Source organism: Vulpes lagopus, chromosome 5, assembly GCF_018345385.1.
Source record: "Vulpes lagopus strain Blue_001 chromosome 5, ASM1834538v1, whole genome shotgun sequence".
NCBI classification, from domain to species: Eukaryota; Metazoa; Chordata; class Mammalia; order Carnivora; family Canidae; genus Vulpes; species Vulpes lagopus.
The window spans coordinates 20,764,273-20,781,956 of NC_054828.1; the positions used below are offsets into that span (position 1 = coordinate 20,764,273).

Here is a 17,684-nt window from a genome sequence, read left to right on the forward strand (position 1 = left end):
GGAAATAAATGAAGACCATCCGAATGAGATCCCACAGAGGCTATTTATTCAGAGCTGGCTCTAGCAAGGGAGTCAGCCACCATCATATGCGTTTGGCAGAGACTCAAAGACGCGAGGATGGAAGAGGGGGAAAGCTTTAGAATGGAGACAAGGGATGATTTCAGGGGTCCCTTGAGTGAGATGGTTGGAATGGGGAAGCAGCAGATGATGTGTTATCGTGCTAGGGCTGCCATAACAAGATGCCACAGAGTGGGTGCTTTAAGCAACAGAAATTAATTTTCTCACAGTCCTGGAGGCTGGAAGTCCCAGAGGAAGGTGTTGGTAGGAGCAATTTCTTTGAGGCCTATCTGCCTGCAGATGGCTAGCTGCTGGCTGTGTTGCTATATGGTCTTTTCTCTGTGAGAGGATACCCTGGTGTCTCTCTGTGTGTCCTAACCTCTTATTCTTATAAAGATACCAGTCAGAATGGATTGGGAATCACCCAAATGACTCCATTTTAATTTAACCGTCTCTTGAAAGGCTCTATCTCCAAATATAGTCATATTCTGAGGTACAGTATGTTAGAGCTTCAGCATAAAATGGGCAGGGACATAATTCAGCCCATAAGCATGGAGTAACTAGACACAGGGCATCATCCCATGTGATTGGTTAGGGAAGCATATTTGGTTTTCTATATGATCTTAAGTTGTAAGTGGGGACAAATACTGGAGAAACTGGCAGCTATTACACCCTGACTGTGTGGGGTGGATTGTGCAAAGGTTTTGCTTCCTGGTTTGTTTGTCGCTGATTGTTAGTCAGAGTTTTATTGTTACAATATAATCTGGCTATTGTCGGTTTGTATGTTTAGTCTCACTTGGAAAAAATAGAAGGGAGTGAGAGCAAATCCCTGTTCTGTCGTCAACTTCTAAAGCACTAGTTCCTAGAACTGAGCCTGGTGGATAGCTGGCACTCAAAATAGTTGCTGATGGAATGGACTCGGGGTCATAATGTTTCTTGGTACCAAATAGTCATGCATCTCTCTTGCCCTCTATATAAAATCTACGTAATATAGATTTTCTTATCTACAAAATGGGCATTCTCCATCACTTTAATGACAGTTATTGTTTATCAAACAATTACTATATGTTCAATTGGGGTAGGCACTTTGAAGTCACTATCTCATTTTTCTCTAAACAGCCCCATAACATGGATTATTGTTTTGATTTTATAGATGAAGAAAGAGAATCAGAGGCGCTATCTTGCCTGAGTGACAATTACTAGAGATACATTTTTTTATCCAATTTTCCTGTAAGACTGAAATTATCTCAAAATAAAAGGTTGAAAATGAAAAAAAAATTTTAAAACCTTTGCCTCAAGGATTAAATGAGTTGATACTTAAAAAGAGCTTAGAACATAGATTCAAAAAATTTTAGTGACTACATATTCTTATCACCGCAGAATCAAGAAGTGACAGGGCCACCTCTCTGTGTGCCTTCCTACCTTCCCTTCATCATTCAGAGTTGTGGAAAATCCAGTGAGATAATTGACAGGAAATCCTTTACATAAATTGTGAAGTGCTGTACGCTCGCCAATGTTTCTGATAATTGACAGGAAAACCCTGACATAAACAGTGAAGTGCTGTACCCTTGCACACATTCCTCAGCTTGTGGTGAGCTTAGATGCTTGTAAGTAACTGCAATGGGTTACTCCGTATTGTTGGTGAGGTAATTGAGGAACAGCAAGCTCAAATGACTCCACCAAGGTGACAAGCTCAGAACTAAAGGCGTGGCTTTCAGCCCTGTCCTTTCGATAGCAAGGAAAAGTTTAGGGAAAAGAAAAACGTTCCCACCCGGACTTTTTTCATGCTGCTTTGTCTGAAAGGAACAGATTGGCTAGGAGAGGTCAGGTGGTGACCCCTTAACCTCGCCCTGAGGCCAGCTCAGTCACCTAGCCTGGAGCCCCAGGCTGGGCTGGGAGTGGTGCTCACTGCAGATGAGGCAACTATTTGCATTTGTAACCTTCCTTCTGTATCTGATGCTGAAATGACATCTTTCTTAAGCTAGAAAGATTTTTGTCTTTCTCTCCACCTGGAAATATTGGAAAGAATGGTGTGGGGGGGGGGTGGTGGGGGGGTGTGTGCGCACGCGTGCTTGAGAGTAGGAGGTCCCCCTGCATGCCCAGGATTCTGACCTCCACACATGTCCAAATTCCCAGAGTTGTTTCTTCTTCATAAGGATCTGTATCCTTATTAACATTTCTAAAGAGTAAATTAATTAAATTTAAAAAAATCTATATAGGTTGGCTAGAAAACAAATGCTCCAAACAAATGAGTATCTGAAATCCATTTTTTTTACACTATACAAATACAGATTTGTTTCACTGATTAAATATGAAGAACACATCTATAGGCGATTTCCCTCCCTGAAGTGCTAAATGCATTTTACAGAATGGTGATCACAGGTGAGTCAAGACCAGAAGAGAAAATGCTTAGAGAAAAATGATACTTAAAAAAATAAAAATTAAAAAAAAAGTTCTCAGCCTCAGTTTCCCCACCTGTAAAAGAATCTGTGGGTTTACTGTGACAGCTGAATGGCACAATAAATAAGAGAGCAGTATTTTCTATAAACAGTACTTAAGTGAAAAGAAATACTCCAGATTCAGCAATTCAGTTCCTACCCAAATTCAAATCCTTCCCAGCTGGGAGATTTCACTGAGCCTCCTGATTTGACTGCTGCCCAGTAACAAGTTCCTGAAAACAGAAGGAACGTTTCCTGTGAAATATAGCCCATCATGGGTCAATAGTGGGTGGGACAGTGGAGGGAGCCCTGAGTTTAAAAACAGAAAAGGAAATAAAAGTTATTATGAGCAAATGAGTAAGAGCAAGCAAGTTTCTGGAATTTTTCTTATTTGGAGGAGTAAGTTTATTTTGGTTTTTTGTTGTGGTTTGTTCTGTTTAAGGAAAGGGATATTTAAGTGCCAGAACAGCCCAGGAATGTCTCACCAATTGGTAGACTCATAAAAACATTAAATTATCTGCTCCTATTTGGCATTCCTGTAAGCAATTAAACTAAAGGATGTCAAAACATTTTATTTACCATTACACTTCGACAGAAAGATTCATCAGTTGATAGCTTTATATACATCAACTGGCTTTCTGATTTCTTCAGGAAGCAACAGATTATGCCACTTTAGTACCACTTCATTTAGTACCCCCATAAATAATAATCGTAAATAATAAACTCAATTCACTTTAAATTTTACAACAATAATTTGCATATTTGCCTTCAAGTGGTAATTTTTCTACAAGCATCAAGTTAATTGTTATTTGGCCCCTCTTCTTTAACTTCTCATTAAGATTTCTTTATGGTAGTCAACATGTCAACTTTTTCAGCACGCATGCAAAGAAACAAGAAATATATACAAATATGAGAATATACAAGAAATGTATACAAATTATTTCTTCACTGTTAAATTGTTTTAACAGCATTATTTATTAAGTAGTAGCATTTATTAAGTATCAGATTCCAGGCCCTAAGAGACACTGTTAACACCCGATCTCTACTTCTTACAGCAAACCTTGAAGGTAGGTACCATTACATGCATTACACAGAATGGAAAAGCAGGGTCCACAGTTGGTGACCTGCTCCAGTTGATAAGGGGGTTACTTCCCGCCTTGCATCACTTCCTTCCTCCACCTCCACCAGCCACTGGACCCTATCACGTTCCTTTTTTTTTTTTGTTTTTGTTTTTTTTTCCTTCCAGAACTTTCTTTTAGCCCCACAATAGTATTTCACACTAGTGGAATACAGTCGTCCTTGTTGTTAAATCCGTGTGACACATTATCCCTCCATGCAGTTCTGGCCAATTCCAGGTGTCAGAAACCATTAGCATAACCCGGGAAATACTGAGTAAGCTTTCCGGACACATGCTCTTGACGGAGCACAGTGCATTTTGCCCAGTCAGTTTTAGTTGACCCCCGTGATGTTTTAAATTTCTGCAAACCTTTGGACGGTAGGAAAGAGGTTTCCATCACCTTTACACGCCTACTGCTGAACCCGGGTCCCCAGCGCACAGCAGGCACTCCGTGATGCTGAATGACTTGGGTGCCTCGGTAACTGTTTTAGTTTAAAAAGCCTTCATTAGTCAAATGAACGTCGTACAAATTTTAAAGTGGTGTGTTTAGTGAAGGACTTGTCTCCCAAATGTTCTTAACCTCTGCAGGGACCTGCGCTGGGGAGGACAGAGGGTAACTTGGCCCTCCACGTGGTAATCCCACCCACCTCAGCCTGTTCTACCTGCGGGCTCCCCCACACCTGCACGGTCCTCGGCCGGGAGCCGACCCCGCGGCGGGGACCCAGCGCCCCCCGCACGCACGCGGCGAGCCACGTCGAAGTTCAAAGGAGCGTGTTTGTCAGCAAACAAAGGGCGGCGCGGTCTCGAGTCCCGGGGCGGGGGGGCCGCGGCGACAGATGGACATTCCGCACGCGAGCAGACGGACACCCGATCTGCGGCTCCCGGCGGCCCCACCCACCCGCGCCCGCGGCCGGTGCTCCGAGCGCCCAACGAGCGGCCTCGGGCGCCGCCGTCCCGAGAACTTTCCCGTCCCCTTGGGGACTGGGGCCGGCGGTGGGGGGGGGCGGGGAGGCGGGGAGGCGGGGAGGTGCGGGCCTTTCCAGAATTCCTGCCCCGGACGTGGCGGGAGGCCCTCTGCAAGTGGGAGGTGGCTGGTGCCCAAGTCCAAGCCCTCCGGGGCGAGGAGCCGGCGGCCGCGCGGGGGAACAAAGGGACCCGCGGGCCGGGGAGGATGCTGCGCTGCCCTGCGCCCCACCCGGCGGGCGGGCGCTGCCTCCTGCGCAGGTAGCCCGGCCTGCGGCGCGGCGGGAGGGTGTGTTCAAGGGGGGAACACAAAGACTCACTTCCGCGGGGCCGGGCGCCCGGACTCCCCTGCCCGCCTCGCGGCCCGCCCGCATGCCTGCGTCCCTGCCGCCCCCGCGTCCCCGGTGCCCGCCGGCTGCCCCGCGGTGCCGGCGCAGGTGACCCTCGGAGGAGCGAGGGCTGGCTGCGGGCGGCGGCCGGAGAGGCGGAGAGGCGGAGAGGCGGAGAGGCGGAGAGGCGGAGAGGCGGAGAGGCGAGCCTTTCTAGGCGGCCGCGCCGCCGCGCGCCCCACGCCGCCCGGGTCTGCAGTCGCTCTCCGCCGGGGCACGGGTCAGCGCCGAGCCGGGTCGGGGGCGCGGGGAGCGGACTGTGCAACTTCCCGGCGCCCGGCCGCTAGGTGAGCCAAGGCCGGGAAGGCGGGGGACGGGGGCGCCGGCGGACGGAGGGGGGCCCGGGGCGCGCGGAGGGGAGGCGCGGGGCCCGCGGGCGGGGCGCGGCGGGAGCTGGGCGCGGGGGCCGGGGGCCGGGGGCCGGGGGCCGGGGTCGGGAGCCGCCGCCTCGCCCCGGGGCTCCGGGCCGCGGCTCCCCCCGCCGCCCGCGCCGCCGCCGCCGCGCTGCCGGGAACAATGAGGCGCGCGGCGCGGAGCTGAGCGCAGCGCCGCGCCGGCCCCGAGGCCGAGCCCCCCGCCGCGCCTGCAGCTGCCGCCCGGCGCCGAGGCTCCGGCCGGGGGAGGTGATCCCGCGGGCCCCCCGGGACGCGAGCGCGGGCAGCCGGGGGCCCCGGAGGCGGCGCGGGGAGGTGGCTGCGCGGGGCGGGGCGGGGCGGGCGGGGGCGGCCGCGGGCGGAGGCTCTGAGCCGCGCTCGGCCCCCGCAGCCCCAAGTCCCGCCGCGCGCGTCGGGCGCCCCGGCCCCGGTCCCGGCTCCGCGGGCAGCCGAAGGCGGTGGGAGCGCGTGGCGCGCGCCCGAGCGGCTGCCGGGGAGTCGGCGTGACAGGCACGCCCCCGCCTCCCCCTCCCCTCCCCTCCCCTCCGCCTCCGCCTCCGCCTCCGCCGCCGACTCCGTCTCCGACTCCAGCGCCGCGCGGCCGGGCAGCGCCGAGTCCCGGGGCCGGACGCCGCGCCTCGCGGAGAAGGTGGGTCCGGCGGCCGCGCTGCTCGGAGGGCGGCGGGGGCCTCGGGCCGCTGCAGCCGGGGCGCCGCTCCGCAGGGACTTGGGCAGGCGGCCGGGACCCGGGCTTGTGGACGGGCGCACGCCGGGGGCTTGCGGAGAGGCGAGGCGCTCTGCGGGAGGGTGAGCCAACCGGGGCTTGCGCTTTGGGGACCGGGCACGCCGCTGTGCCCCTGCCTTCGGTCACTACAACCGCGATCTTTTATTCTATTTAATTTGGCTTTGGGAGGGAATCGGGGCTTTTAACTGCCTTCCTCGACCCCACCGCCGTGCAGAACTGCACTCCTTAAAGCCTAAAGTGTGCTCCATTGATCTCTGCTTCGCTGTGGCTGTAATGTTTAGGGACAGAAGGGATCCTTCGCATCCCACGGCCCCGGGTGTTCATTCCTACGCATTTGCACGAGGGAAACTCTTGCTTTTTAAGTTGTACTTTTCACCGTGCAGAGAAGATCTGCGATGCATTCTTTTGGATAAGCAGCGTTTATATCCGTCTCTTTCGGATTTGACGGCGCTGGGGCACGGAGTGGAGTTAAACTTGTGGCTCGCAGCAAGTGGTGCCTTCCAAAGCTAGAGCTGTATTTGGGGAAGCCCTGCTTTCCAGGAATTTAAATGAGACTTTTTGTGGTTGCCTTCCAGGGCTCTCCTAGTACCATATTTGTTTTGTCAGGCTGAACTTTCAAAGCTGTTTTATAATCCAAGAAGCACTTTGGGAGAAAAGTAATGCTTGGCTGGTTTTTTGTGAACTTATTTTTACAGGGTCTTGCTGAAAACTCGACGAGAGGCAAACCATATTTGGTTGAAATCCTTGTTTTCCGTGCCTTTCGCCCTCTAACAGTGAAGGGGCTTGCAGATCCCCTGTGCGGGGGACTGGCTGCCTGGGTGAAGGTATTATTGGAGCACTTGTAGCAGATTTTGTGTTAAGTGCTTTGTGCATGTTTGAAAAGCCTCATGCAGGTTACTTGATATTTATATTTGGGGGAATTTTGCTCGACATATCTTGCCGTTTTGAAATAATTGTGACTAATGAAGAATTTCAAAAATTGAAGTGCTCTATGTTGCCAATTGTTGCAGACTTCTTCCTTTAAAAGAAAAAATGATGTGTGGCCTTGAACTTACTTTTACCCACTTTCCTTCTCCCGTTATTTTTCTGAAACTGACAGCCAGGATGTTTGCAACACTCCAAGGCTTGCATTTCCTACTGAAGACTGAGAGAAACTGCAGTGGTGAATGAATATTATAATCAAAACGGAGAACAACCTAAAATAGTAGGTGAATTGCCTTAAATTTTCCAGCTACGTTTAAAAATGGAGGCACTCAGACTTGTTGGATTCTTGATCCAGTTTTTATTGCGATTGATGTAAATTTTTGCATTTTACCTTTTTGCCTGGTGCAGTTGGAGCTTCTGGAGCTTTAAGGGAAATCTCTTGGGAACAGTGTGATGTGAGCCTTCGCTCTTAGTGGATTTCTGAGCCCCACAGTTTAGGCAGAAGGTGGAGAGTTTTGGTGAGCAGTCAGAGCAGAGCCCAACGTTTGGTGGGTTTCTTATGTGGTGCAGGCTATCTAGGAAGTAAAGATCATGAAATGAGGATATGCAGACTGGAGGGTTCAAGGCTGAGATAATGGGGGTGCCTGGGTGATGCAGTCTGTTAAGCCTGACTTGACTTTGGCTCAGGTCATGGTCTCAGGGTCCTGGGATGGACCCCTGCATAGGCTTTGTGCTCAGTGGAGAGTCTGCTTGTCCCTCTGCCTCTGCTCCTCTAATTGTGCCAGTGTGCGTGCGTGCTCTCTCTCTCTCTCTTAAATAAATAAATCTTTTTAAAAAATACATATATGTGAATGGATTTATTAGGCAGGTAAGCGCAATCAATCAACTATGCTCACTTTCTGGTGAGGACAGTTAAAAAGGAAGGGAAGGTTTTACTCTGGGGTTGAAGACTTAAACTGGGGCTAGGGGAAGATTTGTGGTCAGCTGGCGAGATACAGGTTAAATAGTGAAGTCGTTGCTGAAAAAGTCCTGGAGGTGCTTGTTTTTAGAGGTTTTTTTCCCGAGTTTCTCCTCTTTCTGAGATGATTTAAGTGTGTGACTCTCTGACCTACTGCTTATATGAGCTGCAGTTGCATACCGTAAGTCTAGAATGTACCCAAGTGTTGGTTTGCCAAATGCTGTGTAAGTCTTTCCTAACTTGACAAACCCATCCTGAGGTTTCTGCATCTACTGCTTACATCAAATAAATGATGAGTTCTGTTCCACAAACAGAAATATTTGCCTTTTGAGAAACCGAGTTGATTTTCAGACTTAATGCCTCATTCCCGATATTCCTGAATAAAAATATCTTATGCGTTGATAATGGGGACAGTCTTTTAAATATTCACCTCTTTAATTGTAATGTGTCGTCACCCACCCCCCACCCCTGATCTTCTGTTATATAATCTTAAATTTTGATTGGTGACATTAAATGAAATACTTCATTCAACTTTCTAAGCAAAAAGTAGTGCCCTCAAGCTACGTGTACCTTAAGTTTGAAGTTTTTAAGCATTGAAAGCTCCTCCTCCTCAAAAAAAAAAAAAAAACAACTATGGGGTGAAGTTCACCACTGACTCTAAGAGAAATAATTACATAGAATCAGATGCTAATTTTGGAACCAGGAAAGTGCCAGGTGTACCTTTACATAGCAATTTTCAATGTTCTCAACAGGTTAAGGTCAAGGTCAAGGACTGAGTGTGCTATGGCAATGGACCAGCTACTGTTAGTGCATAAACTTCAGACCCTCAGTTTATGTATCTACCATTTATCTGAAAGCCCCCCTTTTTGGAGAGATTTATCTGTAAACATTATTAAGTACACAGGACACAGAAATATCAGAGAGATATGGATTTATTATGCCACTTACCAAATCCCATCCTGATCTGAAATTCCAAGTCCTCTCCTCTGAATTGATGGGGGCAGTTGCTGTGCTTGGAACCCACCCAACCTCGGGGCAAAGTGGTGGCCGTTCAAGGATGTGAGGTGTGAACTGGCAGTCCTAAAGCTTTCCAGACATCAGTAGTTTGGTCCAGCACTACTAGCATGGGTCCGGTAAAAGCAGGTTACCAGCAGCTGTTTGGCCACTGTCTTCCCTTGGCCGCTTGCAGGTCCCGGGCCATCCTGCAGTGCCGAGGCCCTTCTGATTTGGGGAGGAATTGCTCTATGGCTGGAAATGACATCAGAAAAATGCTACCCCTCTCTCCGGGATTTGTCTGCATGGAACTGCTCTCTGTCCCTTCTGGGTTCTGCTGCCCCCTGTGGTCTTCCCTAGGAAAGAACTCTGAATTCCAGGTAGACATGGGGCTCTAAGGAGCTGCTTGGAAAGGTGTGTGGGTTGGGTTTGCAGTTTTGCACTGGACTTTCTCAGCAAGTGGAGAAGAGCAAGGAAAACTCTTGGCCAGAGCCCTCAAATCTGAGTTCTAGGGAGTGCTGGCACTGCACAGCAGGTCACTGGAGCAAGTCTGAGCCTTACCAGGGCTGGGAAATGAAGCCATACACAGATTAAATCCTCACCAGGGTGGCTTCTCTTGCTGGGATTCCATGCAATTGAGAATTGCATATTCTCGCATACTTAAGAGCAAATTCCAATGATGGGGCGAATTTGCCTTTAGTCAACATGCTGGACATCCCTTCAAATACCATGTAGCCCAGGGGAGAGTTACAACGCAAAGACTGCGATTGCTTCACACTTACTGAGGACCATACTGGGCCTCTTGCTCTGCGTGGGTTATCAAAGTACACCTCAGCCACAGCCCCGGGATGTCCTGTTATTCCCATTTTACAGGTGCGGAGACTGAGCCCGAGAAAGATGAAGTGCCTTCCTCAAGTGTCCTGTAGTGAGAAACTGGCAGTGCTGGGATTTAGCCCTGGGTTTGTGTGTTTGGAAGTCTGTGCTGTGGACTGTGCTCAGACTCTGTGGAGGAGCAGGCTTGACTCCCCCCGTAGTCATCATGTTGGAGCCAGAGGAGGGCTGTGACCATGAGCTTTCAGGTCTCAAACCATGGCCTAGCTTGCTGGATCAGGAAGGTTGTCTAGGATGGAAGGGGGTGGCAGGGGCACTCATCAGACTAAGCCCATGGACTCACCGGAATGTGGGGGCTGAAAGGGGACATAAAATGCAACCTAACAATGGCCCTTATGGGTGAGACTATCCAGGCAATCAGTATTAGAATGAAAATCAGGCTCATAGGCAGGGTGAAATTTTCAAGGAAAAAATGTAAGCTAAGATTTAAGGAAATCATCCCGGCTCTCTGAGTTATTAGGTCAGTGAAGAGAGCAAGCTCAGAAAAGTAGTCTCTTGGGACATTTAGAAATATATCGACTAAAGCAGGAGAGAATACACCATCAAGAAAAATCCTACAATATCTTGATCACAAGCTGCTGTTTTCAGAAGTTTATAATTCACACATTAAGTTCTTCTCTAGGCTGATCCTAACATTTGAGCCTGAGATGGAAATGTATTATTAAATTTAAGACAATTGGTTTTCCATGTTCAAATTCTTCACATTTTTCAATTGGAGGTTCTTGCATGTTGGCAATTGTGGTCTCTAAAATGACTTGGCTTTAAATTAAATTTGAAAAAGGATAAATCTCTTAGATAATCTGAGAGCTTTCTTTATTCAGGGATAAATTTGAAAAGTAGCCTCCTCGAAAGTGTAGTTATGACTTTTCTGAACAATATTATTATGTGCTAAAAACCTGTATTTGCGCCTCTGACAATAAACCGGTAGAAAAAGATACAGTTAATATTGGATTTGTTCCTTAAATGACACAGTTAAGGTAAAGAACTATAAGTGCATGATGGAATGAATGGATTTGGTTGTACAATGAGAAGAAGGATCTTGCTCTGTAAATTATATTTTAAAATTAGGAAAACTATCTCATACAGAAAAGAACATGCATGCACACGCACACACACATATGCACATACACGTGCAAATACAGGATGAATACATCCCTGTATTCATTTGATTTGCCATTGGTAATTGGGAATGGGAACCTGAATGCAGATACTTAGGCTTTAATTGTTGGGATTCACAACTGTGTGAGTAAAAAAGTCAGGACTCAGAGCTCTGACCTTCTGACCAAGTGAAGAACATTCTTTTTCCTATATTACATATCTCTGAGAGAATTGCGTGTTCCAAATTACCAATGGCTTACATGAAGGTTTTCAAAATGTTTTATTTATTATTAATAGGATAGATATGGGAAAGCACATTTATGTGTGTATACATATATGAGAGGGTGTATCTGTAAGTATTTACAACAACAGCATTTTCAAGGTACCTTTGGTGATTTGCAGAATGTTTTTGACTCTTGACACTAACTCACAAGGGCTACCTCTCAACCAGGGCAGCCGGGAGAACCAAGGCTGGCGTCCTATACATTAGTTAGCTGTTTGCTGGAATGAAAGAAGTGGAATCATTTTAGGAGTTTCGGGTCAACCTAAAGTTGGCCGAACAGTGTTTGTGACTTAGTCTCCCTCTGAGACAATAGATAATTATTTGAAGTTACCCTGAATTGTAGAGTCCTCTGGTCTTTGAACTTTAGGTAAAATAATTAAGGCAATAGCAAGCTCACATGTTTAATTTTTTTAAGAAAACATTTGATACCCTCTAGTGCTCAAGGTATTTTTTGGAGCAATTTATGAATAATGGGAGGCTGACTAGTGCAACGTGGTTTACTTTATACTCATATGTATGTATCTGTGTGTATATAGCATGTATGTAGGTATTTGATTTACATTTCTCACAGGGAAGTTTCCTTCTTTGGAATCACAGTGTAGTTACAAACTGTATTCCTCTGCCCTCTGTTTCAAAATTAGTAGCTAGGAGAGTTGAACTAATTAAGTAATTTGCCCAACTAAATACTTGATATTTTATGATAACATTCTGAGAATGCCATTAAACAGATTGCCTCATTAACTATTTGAGGTGGAAGAGATTCAGAAACTGAGTTGATAGTAATAGGAAAATGTCTATAATGTGACTGAAATAGTGGAAGTGCTTCCATAAGTTAAACATGAACATGTCTCTACTGGCCACACTCTGTAATTTTCACATAATTAAAACATATCATTAATGTATTATAATCCTACCCCAGTAATACCCCCCATACTACTGTTTAATACATACACAGAAAGAGCAGAATTAATTTTTGGCTTGGTGGTTTTTCAATATTTTCATGACTAGTAAGCATAGCATTAGATGTAAAACCAGAAGTGGGTGAAAGAAAAAGCTTTAAATTGTATTAAATCATGTGCCTCGTGAGAGGTAGTCAAAAGATGCTGGGAATAAGGAACATTCGTTGTTTCTAGTTGGTATATATAACCCAATTACAGCATGAGTACTATAGCTGTAGATGGTATATATAACCCAATTATAGCATGAGAGCTCTGTAAGTATAATCGGATGTGTGATGTGCATGTTTTACTGACAAAACTAAACTCAGCTGACCCCAGAGCTCCCCTAGTGGGCCCATTCCTCTCAGTTGCTCAGATTAGATCTATCTTGAACTTATTGCATGGTATTGAAAATGAAAGGTGAGTTTATAATATACAAAGTTACCCTGCATGATGGCCCACACATTTGATCTGGGAATTACCGATCCACATGGTGCCAAGCAGCATCCTCAAGTACTTAGGGGCACTTGGTGCAGCAAGCAACAAACGAGGTGCCCGGGCTTGCTGTCTGCAGGTCCCTGTTCAACCTAGAGGGTTACAGCTTGGTAGGAGGGCCATTCCTTAGAATCGTTCCTTGTTGAAATACATCCATAGATCCATTAATTTGCTTTCCCGGGTACATATTTCCTTTGAACCCACAGAGTCTTTGCTCTCAGGAAAAAAAAAATCAAGTTCTGTATGTGAGGAAAGGTAGACATAGAACAGAATTATAGGAGGAAGGTCATGTGCGTTTTGCTTATTTGCTTTATATTATTGTTGTTTTCTTTATGTTGTGGGTAGAAAACAAGGATTGATGATTGCAATTAGGCATTTAAACATACCCCTTGTTTGTTCTTTGTAGCTGCTAAGCAGATCTTCTTATTTCTGAGATAAGGTGAAGTCTCTTGGACTGTGTACTCACGTGTGTACCTCAAAATAAAGTTTCCTTCACTTGGTGCTGACAGTTTGTAGCAGGAGAAAAAGCAGTGACTGAGTCAGGAACCCCACTGCTTGCGTTGGTAGGATGGAAGATACGTGTTCATGTTGTACCAAGAGAGGCTAATGCTGCCAGCATTTGTTCGGCTCTGGGAGCTTAGCTTGGAAGAGTGATCTCATTGAACAAAACAGGTTCTAGAGCCTATTTTGTTTAGTTTGTTTGTTTTCCAATTCAGAGGACTACATTTGCTCTCGTGTGACATTATTCTTGTCAGCTACCTTTTTGCTCATATATCACCTTTCATCAAACTCAAATACAATGGAGGTGGAGCCATGCCCCCAAACCACCTTCTGGGGTCTCAGGAGGATACAGAGAAGTAAACTTCGCTATTCCTTTGCAAATCAAATAGACCATAGGAGATTTGGCTAAAACATCCAGGGTTGGTAGACACTCATTAGTAAGAACTGGCTTGTGTTATGAATGTCTTGAAACCAGCAATGGAAGGCATCAGATGGAATCCAGGAGAAGAAAAGAAGTACAAAGAAACCTGTCATTTCCACCTCCATCCCCACCCCACCCCCGGGCCCCTTATTTATTTCTCCAGAGACTTCTGATCTCTTATTTTCTTTATTGTTCTCTAAACGTGTCTGTGTGTGTCACGTGCTTCTTGTGTCCGTGGGGTGTGGGAGGGAAGCTGTGTTACTTCTCCCAAGTTCAATTTTACTCTGACTTTTGGGCAACATTTTCTTTGGCTATATTCCTAGACAGATAATTGCTGGCATAGAAAAGTTACTTATTGAATCTTTAGCCAGTGTTACTGTGCACAGGTCGTAAGTGAAAAATTTGCTGAATTTTTCTACACCGAATACATGCATGTAACCAACTATATCAAGAATCAAATATTACCCACATCCTGAGCTTCCCGTAGGCCCTTAGGGTCACTGTTCTGTGGCAGATAATCTCCTGATTTCTCACGGGACAGACTAGCTTTGTGTCACCTGCTGACATTCAGTTTTAAACAAAATAACATTTTAATAATTCAGTATTATTTTTTTTTTAGGGTTAAAGCAGCATTAACCAGCAGTGGTCGGTGCTTTAAAGTAGAGAAGTTTCATGTTTGTTCTAGTCATTTAAACTTCCATACTGCATAAAGTGCATTTTGTTATTAACAACCTCACAGTTGTTAGTATTACAGGATCTTAGTTTTGCCATTTGTTGGATGCTATAGGTCTTCCTTTGTGTTCGCTCCATCACAGGATCAGAAATAAATTTTAAAGTGTATTAAAGGTTAGTAACATTACGTTCTAAATCTTGGAGATACATTTGAATATATTTTAGTTTATTAAAAATAAAACTGAACATATGACAGTCCTGTGGGGAAAAAACTTTAAAATGAAACTTTCTTTAAATTTAATTTCATTTGGCAATTTTTAGCTTCTGACTTGTGAATTTGGCCTACTTTAATACTGCAAGTGGACGCTGAAAAGTGGATAGTTCTATGAGATATTTAACATAACATAGACTTTTTAGGAGATGTTTTTTAAGGAGCTAGCTCAGAAAAATTCAGCAAGAAATAGAAAATTAAAGTCACATAGATTCTTTAAAGTTTTTGTCTTCATAGAGATATTCTACATTGCAATTTTGAAATAATAAAAATCCACAAACTGAAAAAAAAAACAAAACGAAAAAATCTAAAAACTCAGTTCCAGGCTGTCCATTGCCTGGCCTATACTTAGGGTATACTGACCAGCTTGGGGAGAGGCTTTCACTATACTAAACAACTAATGTTCAAAGGGATATAAAGAAAAAGTAGAATGATACCTCCAAGTTTACCAGAAAGGAAAAGAATAAGAATTGGAAATGTGATTTAAATAGTTGTGAAAAGGTTTACACAGGCAGGTTGCTTCATAATGATCTGATGTACTCAGATTATGTTGTCTAAATTCAGGATTTGCCCAAAGCCAAAAAGATTGGCTTAGACCCAAAGCCAGATGCCAATGGAACCAGTTGGTAGAGAGCAGAGTATTTGGCAGCCAGGCTTACGCAGCGTCAAAAGTCTCATCATTTGGTTTCTGTCTCCTGAAGGGGAAGCTGTATCTCTTACCTGCCTCTTAAAATGCTGGCTTGTGTACAGCATGCCCTTGGGCATGTGCTGCTTAAGTGGCTCAGAAATCTGTGATTATACTTCATGTGACTGTCCAGAGTCTCTTTCCTGACATTTACCGATTCTGGAGGGCAAAGTGTTTTTTGGGCTTCAGCTGCTATTGTTGATCATGTTCTTCACAGAAAAATATGGAGAGAAGCCCTTCCCTGTTAGCAGAGCATTTTTTATGAGGAATTCATTTTACAGATGGCTCCATCCACTCTTGCTCACCTCTGGAACCCCGTCCGTGGTCCATATTGGCAAAGAGGCATTTTTCCTGACCCTGACCTTGGTCATGTGGCCCTCCCTAGATGCTCCAGTGCCCACTCCGTCCTCTCATTGCATACAGGACACAGCCTGGAATTTTTAGAACATCATGTGATTCTGAATTGGGCCCTGGTGTTTGGTCTCCACTTTCCTACTTTTAGGGTCTCTCTGACCATGTCAGCCTGAGTCTAAGGATGGACCTGCTTCTTTCTCCCTGTCTTTGTATCTCTGTGTCACAGAGATACTGGGCTCAGTAGGTGCTTGATCAATGTTTGCTGAAGGAATGGACGTAAAAGTACTATTCGATTAGAAAGGACTTTTTTAAAAAATTTAAATTCAGTTAGCCAAAATATAGTACATCATTTGTTTCCAATTTAGTTTTCAATAAATCATCAGTTGCATATAACATCCTGTGCTCATCACAGCAGGTGCCTTCTTTAGTGCCCGTCACCCAGTTACCCCATCTCCTGCCCACTTCCCTTTCCGCAACCCTGTTTGTTTCCCAGAGTTAAGAGCCTCTCATGGTTTGTCTCCCTCTCTGATTTCTTCCCACTCAGTTTCCCTCCTTCCCTTATAATCCCTTTCACTATTTCTTATATTCCCCCATATGAGGAATATAACCCTATGATAATTGTCTTTCTCTCTGATTGACTTATTTCACTCAGCATAATACCTTCCAGTTGCATCCATGTCGATGTAAGTGGTAGGTATTTGTCCTTATGGCTGAGCCATATTCCATTGTGGAATATACATATATATACCACATCTATATATACCACATCTATATAGACCACATCTATATAGATCACATCTTCTTTGTCCATTCATCTGTCGATGGACATCTGGGCTCTTTCCATAGTTTGGCTATTGTGGACATTGCTGCTATGAACGTTGAGGTCCACGTGCCTCTTCTTTCACTACATCTGTATCTTTGAGGTAAATACCCAGTAGTGCAGTTGCTGGGTCATAGGGTAGCTCTATTTTTAACTCCTTGGGGAACCTCCACACTGTTTTCTAGAGTGGCTGTACCAGTTTGCATTCCCACCAACAGTGTAAGAGGGTTCTCTTTTCTCCACATGCTTTCCAACATCCGTTGTTTCCTGTCTAGTGTCCTCTCTGTAAATATGACTTCTTAAAACAAAAAAAAAGAAAGAAAGAAAGAAAAGAAAAAAGATGATTTCTAAAAATGAAGGGGACAGAGGGGGATGTTTTCTGCCTTTTTTCCCAAGCTGAATCCCCATTTATATAGCTCCCCCAAATCTAGCCATCCATTTGTCAACAAGACATTCTAAAGATAAGCAATCATGGACCAGATGGACTGTTCTTTACATATTTATCTTTAGAATTACTGTTGATCACTCTGGAAAAATACATTTATTTGCAATATTAGGAAATTAGAATTAAATCCTTCACCCTTATAATTTTTATGCCTTTTGTGAATAACACAGAGAAAACTGGGAATTCACATTTCTTTTCATAAGTGTTACAAATGTGGTTGGGCATCTTTGTTCCCCTCCTTAACAAAGCATTCACAAGTACAGGACATGTGTAATTGGTAAGTGATTAGTAAATAAATTGGGTAGGATCTGCCCAGGGAGGTTTCATAAAAGCACTTTGTCTAGGATTCATAAATGTTGTATCAAATTCTAACAATTAGAGCTACGTACATTATCAGCACCTAGTGTGATAATAAAGGCTGCTCTGGAGCAAATGGGCTCAGCAGCATTTTGTTGTTGCACTGCATTTTTTTTTTTTTTCTGGCTGCCCACAAATCATCTATGGATGGGTATTAAAACTTGGAAAGGTACAGCTAGACTGGGGACAGTGTAAAATATCATCTGTCCATGAAGAACTATAAATGCAGTCCCTTGATCTGAGATCGGTTCAACCTGGTATGAGTAGAAAGGTACACACACCTTTAGTTGACAGCCTGGGAAAGGCACGGTGCTGTGCCTTCTTCCTGTGTTGGTCAGATACGTGGCCCTGACCTGCCAGTGCTCCCTGCAGGAGCCAGCAGCGAGGGGTGCCTTCCCCCAACAGAGGGTCATGCGAGGGCCAGTGTGCCTCTGAGGTCCTTAAAGTTTATGTCGAATATGGTGTTTTTTCACAGTATCTTCCCGGATGCTTATC

At 45.3% G+C, this 17,684-nt stretch overlaps 1 protein-coding gene across 4 annotated transcripts in view; it reads left to right on the forward strand.

Moving 5' to 3' along the window:
- The first annotated feature begins 5,126 nt into the window (after window positions 1-5,126).
- Window positions 5,127-17,684, forward strand: part of ST6GAL2 (ST6 beta-galactoside alpha-2,6-sialyltransferase 2) — a 75,914-nt gene continuing 63,356 nt past the window's right edge. For 3 of the 4 annotated variants that reach the window (XM_041757521.1, XM_041757524.1, XM_041757525.1), the window contains exon 1: window positions 5,863-5,987. The gene's annotated coding sequence lies outside the window, so the exon portion shown is untranslated. Of the gene's footprint in view, window positions 5,252-5,862; window positions 5,988-17,684 lie in introns of those variants that run through there. The other variant, XM_041757523.1, reaches the window with a different exon arrangement.